Raw genomic sequence first — 8,837 nt, forward strand, 5'->3', positions numbered from 1 at the left:
ATTTCTCTGTGAGTTACTTTAATGAAGAAAGCACAAGTCCATTATGGATAATTTTGTTTGTGCTTTAGTTGAAAATTTACAGCTCAAGTTAATTTCTCACGCAAAAATTTATACACATATTGTTATGTGACCTTAGTTGCAGTCCCTATAATGTGACAGCACTCTTCCCCTTTCCATCCCACATTTCCCATGCACATTCAACCAGCTCCTATTCCTATCTGTCTTCTCATCCCGCCTTTGGACAGGAGCTGCTCATTTAGTCTTGTGTATCTACTTGAACTAAGAAGCGCACTCTTCATGAGTATTTTTTTACATTTTATAGTCCAGTCTAATCTTTTTCTGAATAGTTGGCTACTGGAATAATTTTAGTTCTGGGCCAATAGACAGTCCAGGGGCCATATCTTCTGGGGCTCCTCCAATCTCAGTCAGACCATTAAGATTGGTCTTTTTACTAGAATTTGAGTTCTGCACCACACATTTCTCCTGCTCCATCAGGGACTCTTAGTTGTGTTCCCTGTCAGGGCAGTCATTGTTGGTAGCCAGGCACCAACTAGTTCTTCTGGTCATAGGCAGATGTATTCTCTGGTTTATGTGGTCCTATAGGGTCGCTATGAGTCAGAATCGACTTCTCAGCAACGGGCTTTGTTTCTTAGAAACCCTGGTGGCGTAGTGGTTAAGTGCTGTGTCTGCTACTCAAAAGGTCAGCAGTACGAATCCACCAGGTGCTCCTTGGAAACCCTATGGGGCAGTTCTTCCCTGTCCTGTAGTGTCTCTATGGTTGGAATTGACTCACTGGCAATGCTTGTTGTTTGTCTCTTGGGCTAATATCTTGCTTGTGTCTTTGGTGTTCTTCATTTTCCTTTGCTCCAAGTGGGCTGAGGCCAATTGATGCATCCTGGATGGCTGCTTCTTGCACTCTTTTAAGACCCCAGGTACCGCTCACCAAAATGGGATGCAGAACATTTCCTTAATAAATTTTGTTATAGCTATTGACCTAGATGTCCCCAGAAATCATGATCCACAGACTCCCACCCCTGCTACTCTGTTCCTTGAAGCGTTTGGTTGTGTTCAGGAAACGTCTTAGATTTTGGTTTAGTCCAGTTGCGCTGACTTCCCCTGTATTGTGTGCTGTCCATCCCTTCGCCTAAGATAATTCTTATCTACTATGTGGTTAGTGAATTCCCTTCTCCCTCCCTCCCCACCCTTGTAACCCTCAAAGGCTGTTTTCTTCTGTGTTTAAACCTTTTCTTAAGTTCTTATAATAGTGGTCTCATACAATATTTGTCCTTTCGGACTGGCTAATTTCACTCAGCATAATTCATTTCAGATTCATACATGTTGTGAGATGTTTCATGGATTCATCATTTTTTTTTTAATCTTTGTGTAGTATTCCATTGTATGAATATACCATAATTTTGTTTATCCATTCATCTGTCTATGGGGACCTAGGTTGTTTCCATATTTTTTTGCTATTGTGAACAGTGCTGCAATGAACATGGGTGTGCATATATCTATATGTGTGATGGCTCATATTTCTCTAGGACGTATTCCAAGGAGTGGGATTTCTGGACTGTATGGTAGTTCTATTTCTAGCTTTTAAAGGAAGTGCCAAATCAATTTCCAAAGTGGTTGTACCATTTTGCATTCCCACCAGCAGTGTAGAAGCGTTCCAGTCTCTCCACGACCTCTCCAACATTTATCATTTTGTGTTTTGGTGGATTAATGCTAGCATTGTTGGGTGAGATGGAATCTCATTGTAGTTTTGATTTGCATTTCTCTAATGGCTAATGATCGGGAGCATTTCCTCATGTATCTGTTAGCTGTCTGAATGTCTTCTTTAGTGAAGTGCTTGTTCATATCCTTGGCCCATTTTTTAAATTGGGTTATTTGTCTTTTTATTGTTGAGGTTTTGCAGTATCTTGTAGATTTTAGAGATTAGACCCTGATCGGATATGTCATAGCCAAATTTTTTTTTTTCCCAATCTGTAGGTTGTCTTTTTACTCTTTTGGTGAAGTCTTTGAATGAGCATAAGTGTTTGATTTTTAGGAGCTCCCAGTTATCTAGCTTCCCTTCTAGTGTTTCTGCATGGTTAGTTATGTTTCGTATTCTGTTTATGCCATGTATTAGGGCTCCTAGCATTGTCCCTATTTTTTCTTCCATGGTCTTTCTTGTTTTAGGTTTTATTATTAGTTCTTTGATCCATTTTGAGTTTGTTTTTTTACATGCTATAAGGTATGGGTCTTGTTTCATTTTTTAGCATGTGGATATTCAGTTATGCCAGCACCATTTGTTAGAGACTGTCTTTTCCCCATTTAACAGACTTTTGTTCTTTGTCAAATATCAGCTATTCCTAGGTGGATGAATTTATGTCTGAATTCTCAATTCTGTTCCATTGGTCTATGTGTCTGTTATTGTACCAGTACCAGGATGTTTTGACTACCATGCGGGTATACTAGGTTCTAAAATCAGGTACTGTGAGGCCTCCCACTTTGTTCTTCTTCTTTAGTAATGCTTTACTTGTTCAGGGCCTCTTCCCTTTCCATATGTAGTTGGTGATTTGTTTTTCCAACTCATTAAAAAATGTCATTGGTATTTGGATTGGTATTACCTTGTATCTATAGATAGCTTTGGGTAGAATAGACATTTTTACAATGTTGAGTCTTCCTATCCATGAGCAAGGTATGTTTTTCCACTCATGTAGGTCTTTTGGTTTCTTGCTGTAGTATCTTATAGTTTTTTTTTTGTGTGTGTAGGTCTGTTACATCTCTGGTTAGATTTATTCCTAAGTATTTTATCTTCCTGAGGGCTATTGTAAATAGTACTGACTTGGTGATTTCCTCTTCGACTTTCTCTTCTTTGAAGTAGAGGAATTCAACTGATTTTGTATGCTTATCTTGTATCCTGATACTTTGCTGAACTCTTCTATTAGTTCCAATAGTTTTCTTGTGGATTCTTTATGGTTTTATGTGTATAAGATCATATCATCTGCAATTAGGGATACTTTGACTTCTTCCTTAACAATCTGGATGTTCTTTATTTCTTTTTCCTGCCTTGTTTTTTTGGCTAGGGCCTCCAAACACAATGTTGAATAAGAGTGGCGATAAAGGGCATCCTCGTCTGGTTCCTCTTCTCGAGGGGCATGCTTTTGGGCTCTTTCCATTTAGGGTGACATTGATTGTTTTTCTAATGTTGAACCATCTCTGCACACCTGGTATGAATTCCATTGGTCGTAATGTATTGTTTTTTGATATGGTGTGGAGTTCTATTGGCTAGAATTTTGTTGAGGATTTTTACATCTATGTTCATGATGGATATTGGTCTGTTATTTTGTTTTTTTGTGGTGTATTTACCTGGTTTTGGTATCAGGGTTATGCTGGCTTCATAGAATGAGTTAAGGAGCAATCCTTCCTTTTCTATGCTCTGAAATACCTTGAATAGCACTGATGCTAACTGTTCTCTGAAGGTTAGGTAGAATTCTCCATTGAAGATTCCAGAGCCAGGGCTTTTTTTTTTTTTTTTTAATTGTTGTCGGGAATTTTTAAATTAGTGCTTCGATCTCTTTTTTTGTTATAGGTTTATTTAGTTGTTCTGTCTCTGTTTGTGTTAGTTTAGGCAGGTAGTGTGTTTCTAGAAATTTGTCCATTTCCTCTAGGTTTTCAAATTTATTGCAGTACAATTTTTCATACTATTCTTGTTATGATTCTTTTAATTTCAGTTGGACCTGTTGTGATATCACCTATCTCATTACTTATTCTGGTTATTTGCTTTCTCTCATATTTTTCTTTTTCAATTTGGTCAACGGATTATCAGTTTTGTTCTTTTTAAACAAGAAGCTTTTGATCTTGTTAGCTCTTTCAATTGTTTTTCTATTCTATATTTCACTTAATTCTGCTCTAATTTTCATTATTTGCTTTCTTCTGGTGCCCATGGGTTTCTTTTGCTGCTCTCTTTCTATTTGTTCTAGTTGTAAAGTTAATGTTTTCATTTTGGCCCTGTCTTCTTTTTTGGATGTGTGCATTTATTGCTATAAATTGACTTCCGAGCATTGTTTTTGCTGTGTGCCAAAGGTTCTGGTGGGATGTGTTTCCATTCTCATTGGATTCTGTGACTTTTTTATTCTGTCCTTGATTTCTTCTATAACCCAGTGGTATTTGAGCAAGGTGTTGTTCTGTTTCCACGTATCAATTTTTTTTTTTCCCTTGCTTTTTCTGTTTTTGATTTCTACTTTCATGGCTTTATGGTCAGAAAGATGTTTTGTAATATTTCAGTGTACTGGGTTCTGTTAAGACTTGCTTTGTGGCCTAATATGTGGTCTATTCTAGAGAATGTTTCATATGCACTGGAAAAGAAAATATACTTGGCTACCGTTGGGTGGAGTGTTCTGAATATGCCTATGAGGTCAAGTTGGTTGACTGTGACATTTAGGTCTTCCATGTCTTTATTGAGCTTTTTTTCTGAGTGTCCTGTCCTTCATCAAAAGTGATGTGTTGATGTCTCCTGCTATTATTATGAAGCTGTCTATTTCTCTTTTCAGTGCTGTTAGAGTTTGTTTTATGTATTTGGAGCCCTGTCATTGGAAGCATAAATATTTATTATGGTTATGTCCTCCTGATGTATTGACCCTTTAATCATTATATAGTGTCTTTCCTTATCCTTAGTGGTGGATTTTGCTTTGTCAGAGATTAATATTATTTTGTCAGAGATTAATATTGCCACTCCTGCTCTTTTTTAGCTGTTGTTTGCTTGATATATTTTTTCCACCCTTTGAGTTTTAGTTTGTTTGTGTCTTTGAGTCTAAGGTGTGTCCCTTATAGGCACCATATAGACAGGCCATGTTTTTTAATCCAGTCTGCCACTCTCTGTCTCTTTATTGTTGCATTTAGTCCATTTACATTCAGTGTAATTATTGATAGCTATGAGTTTAGTGCTGTCATTTTGATGTATTTGTGTGTGTGTTGTTGACAGTTTCTTTGTTTCACTTAATTTTTTGGGCAGAGTCATTTTTCTTTATGTATTTTCTTTTCATCTTTGTCATTGTTGTTGATTTATTATTTGCTGAATCTTTATTTTTTTTTTTGTTCTTTATTTTGATGTGTAAGATTTTTAGTTTCCTTTGTGTTTACCTATAATATTTACCTCTATTTTTCTGAGTATAAACCAATCTTTTATTCCTTATTATTGCCTTGACTTCCTCTACATATGAAAATTCTGTGCATACTTTATTTAGTCACCCTTTTTTGTTTTAATGTTGTCATCTTTTTCATATTGTCTTCTGTGTTTCTCTATTTTAAGTGTTTTAGCTTTGACTTATTTTTGTGACTTCCCTATCTGGGTTGATATATGGCTGTTCTGTCCTGTGTTCTTGCCTTGGGTTGTTATCTGATGTTATTGATTTTCTAACTGGAGGACTCCCTTTAGTATTTCTTGTAATTTTGGTTTGGTTTTTAGAAATTCCCTTAACTTCTGTTTCACTGGAAATGCCCTAATTTCACCATCATATTTGAGAGAGTTTTGCTGGATATGCAATTCTTGTCCGGCAATTTTTCTTTCTTTAAATATTTTGGGTGGGTTTTAAGTCTTTATATATGTAATCCTGTTGCCTTCTTGCCTGCTTGGTTTCTGCTGAGTTGTCAGAGTTTAGGATTATTGACTCTTATGTGTAGATGACTTTTAGTTTATCCCTAGCTGCTCTGAAAATTCTCTCTTTATCTTTGGTTTTGGGATGTTTGATTATAATATGTCTTTGTGACTTTCTTTTGGGCTCTACTTTGTGTAGGGTTTGATGAGCTTCTTGGATAGGCATCTTGTCCTCTTTGATGGGGGAAGTTTTCAGTGAACAAATCTTCAACAATTATCTTTGTATTTTCTGTTGGCCGCCCCCCCATTCTGGTAACTCATTCACTTGTAGGTTATTCCTCTTGATAGAGTTCCACATAATTCTTAGGGTTTCTTCATTAAAAAAAAGTCTTTTATCTGATTTTTCCTCAAATAATTTGGTGTCAAGTGCTTTATCTTCAGTCTCATGAATTATGGCTTCCGTTTTCTCAATTCTGCTCCCCTGACTTTCTATTGAGTTGTCTAATTCTGAAATTTTATTGTTAATCTTTTGGATTTCTGTTTGCTCTCTCTCTGTGGATTCTTGCAGCCTGTTAAATTTGTCATTATGTTCTTGTATAACCTTCTTAAGTTTCTGTGTTGTTTTGTCTGTGTGTTCCTTGCCTTTGTCTGCATTTTGCCTAATCTCCTTCCTGATCTCTGTATATTAATCTTTTGAATTCTACCTCCAGTAATCCCGAGCGGTTCTCTTCTTCCAGAAGGTTTCTTTGTTCTTTGTTTTGGTTGGTTGCTGAAGCCAGCATGTTCTGTCTTTTTATGTGATTTGAAATTGACTGTTGTCACCAAGCCATCAATAAGTTATTGTATTTGTTTTTTATTTTATGTTTGCTTTTTTTTTTTTAACTGTGTCCCAGCTTCTTGTTTTGTTTTGATATGATATGCCCAAACAGGCCAGTTGTATGAGCTACTTTGATTATTGACATTTTTGAATCCCTCACATCCTGTCACCAGATGGTTAGAGCTGTTACTAGGTACATGAGCCATGAGCCCATTTACTTTTCTTGTATAGATTCAGCTCAGGTGCTCCGGTCATCAGTCAGCAAGTGTGTGGTACAGGCTGTCACCTATAGTTCTAGATGGACAGGGGTGATTGGAGTAGGCACAGGTATCTGGCTGTAGTAGGGGGTCATGTGCTAAGCAAGGCAGGGGGATGATGCTACCCCTGAGTGCTTGGGTGGAAGAGGTGTTCCTGTCCCATACAGCACTTGCGTGGGTGGGTTTTGCAGCCAGCCTTTGGGCACTGAATGCTGTGGGCTGCAAGGACTGGGAGGCACCACTTTTTCTCAGACCCCTGTTGTGGGTGGCTAGGTAGAGTGGGTGAAACCACCAGTCCTCAGGTCCCTGAAGTGGGTAGCGGAGACTCTACTTAATGGGCAGGGTGGTGTCAAATGTCACAAACCTGCCAGTCCCCTTAGCTGTTGCAGTTGAAAATAGGCTTCAGGTATACACCCTGTTGTACTGTGCTATTGAAGGGCTATGCTGTTGAAATGGGCCCACACAGGTCTAGGCAGGGGTGAAAGGTATTCAAAGTCCATGGGCCTCTTACTCCTGTGCCTAGGCAAAGGGCTCTGCCTGCTCTGAATTCCCAGCTTAGGGGAGCTGGCAGATTATTTTTTACTGTTTGTTAAACTGGGAGAATTGCTCAGGGAGTGTCGTCCCTCTTCTGGCCCAGGGGGCACAGCAATCACTGAAGCCGGTTGGACTGGGACTGGAGCAGAGCAGAGCAGAGATGGGATGGGTAAGTGTAAGAGTTACTTCCCAAAGGCGGGAAGGTTTTTTTTTTTTATTATTATCCTGTGTGGTAGATGAGACCTATGAACTTTTCTTTTGTAGATTCAGTGCCGCTTTCCCCTGACTCAAGGGACTTGTGCAGACTTTCAGCCACTCAGTTTCCCCTGGTGTGGAAAAGGCTTCCCAAGTGCTAGTGCTTGCCTCAGCCTGAGCATGTTGGCCAATCCAGCCTGTAGGGCACCTGCCAGCTCAGTTCTGTCAAATCCTTGCTGTGTCTGAACTGTATCTCCCTCCCCCTGCTGCTTTGTCTGACTCCTCAACTTTGTCTTTAATGTTCAGGGCTCCTAGATTTTCATACATAATAGATTCACTTGTTTATTCAGGTCTGTGTTGTAAGAGAGACAACAGGAAGCATCTGACTACTCCACCATCTTGGCTCTGGCCTCCATTATGAGTAAAAAATTTTAACTCCATGAGACGATGTTAAAGACCTACATAACAGATGAATATCTCACCAATGGGAATAAAATCTTATTCTCAGCAAAATTATCATTGAAGTGTTAGAATAAAAAAAAAAAAGAATCTCATGGAAAGAACTAAATAATGTATTTCAGCAAGAAGAGAAATATTTCTAAAAGGAATATTGCCAGAAAGTAATGTTGAGCAAAGAAATAGTAAAAGGTGTTGGTTAATCTAGAAAAGCACAGAATGAGAGGTAGTGAGAGTAGTAGTAGTAGAAGTGGCTGCAGTATTAGGAATTAAAATATATATATTTTTGTTTTTAAACTAAGAGAAATTAAAAATTCCAACAATACAGCAGTGGCTCTTAATGGGAGACTTTGGAGAGAAGATAAAGAATTTCTGAGGTAGGCAGAATAATGGACCCTCCCCAATATGCCCCACATCTTAATCCCTGAAACATATGAATGTGTCCCGCCACTTGTCAGTCAGTTTGTTGTGCTGTGGTGGCTTGCATATTGCTATGATGCTAGAAGCTATGCCACCAGTATTTCAAATACCAGCAGGTTTACCCATGGTGGACAGGTTTCAGTTGAGCTTTCAGACTAAGACAGATTGGGAAGAAGAATCTGATGATACACTTCTGAAAAAATTGCCCAGTGAAAATATTTTGGACAGCAGCAGAATATTGTCTGATATGGTGCTGAAAGATGGGTCCCTCAGGTTGTAAGCCACTGAAAATATGACTAGGGAAGAGCTGCCACCTCAAAATAGAGTCAATCTTAATGATGTAGTTGGGGTCAAGCTTTTGGGGCCTTTATTTGCTGATGCAGCATGACTCAAAATGAGAAGGAACAGCTGCAAATATCCATTAATAATCAGAATGTGGAATGTACAAAGTACAAATCAAGAAAAATTGGAAGTTGTCAAAAGTGAAATGGAATGTTTGAAGATCTATATTCTAGGCATCGGTGAGCTGAAACAAACTGGTGTCAGCCATTTTAAATTGGACAATCTACTTCGCCTAGAA

The sequence above is a fragment of the Loxodonta africana genome, chromosome 3 (genome assembly GCF_030014295.1).
Source record: "Loxodonta africana isolate mLoxAfr1 chromosome 3, mLoxAfr1.hap2, whole genome shotgun sequence".
Taxonomy (NCBI): domain Eukaryota; kingdom Metazoa; phylum Chordata; class Mammalia; order Proboscidea; family Elephantidae; genus Loxodonta; species Loxodonta africana.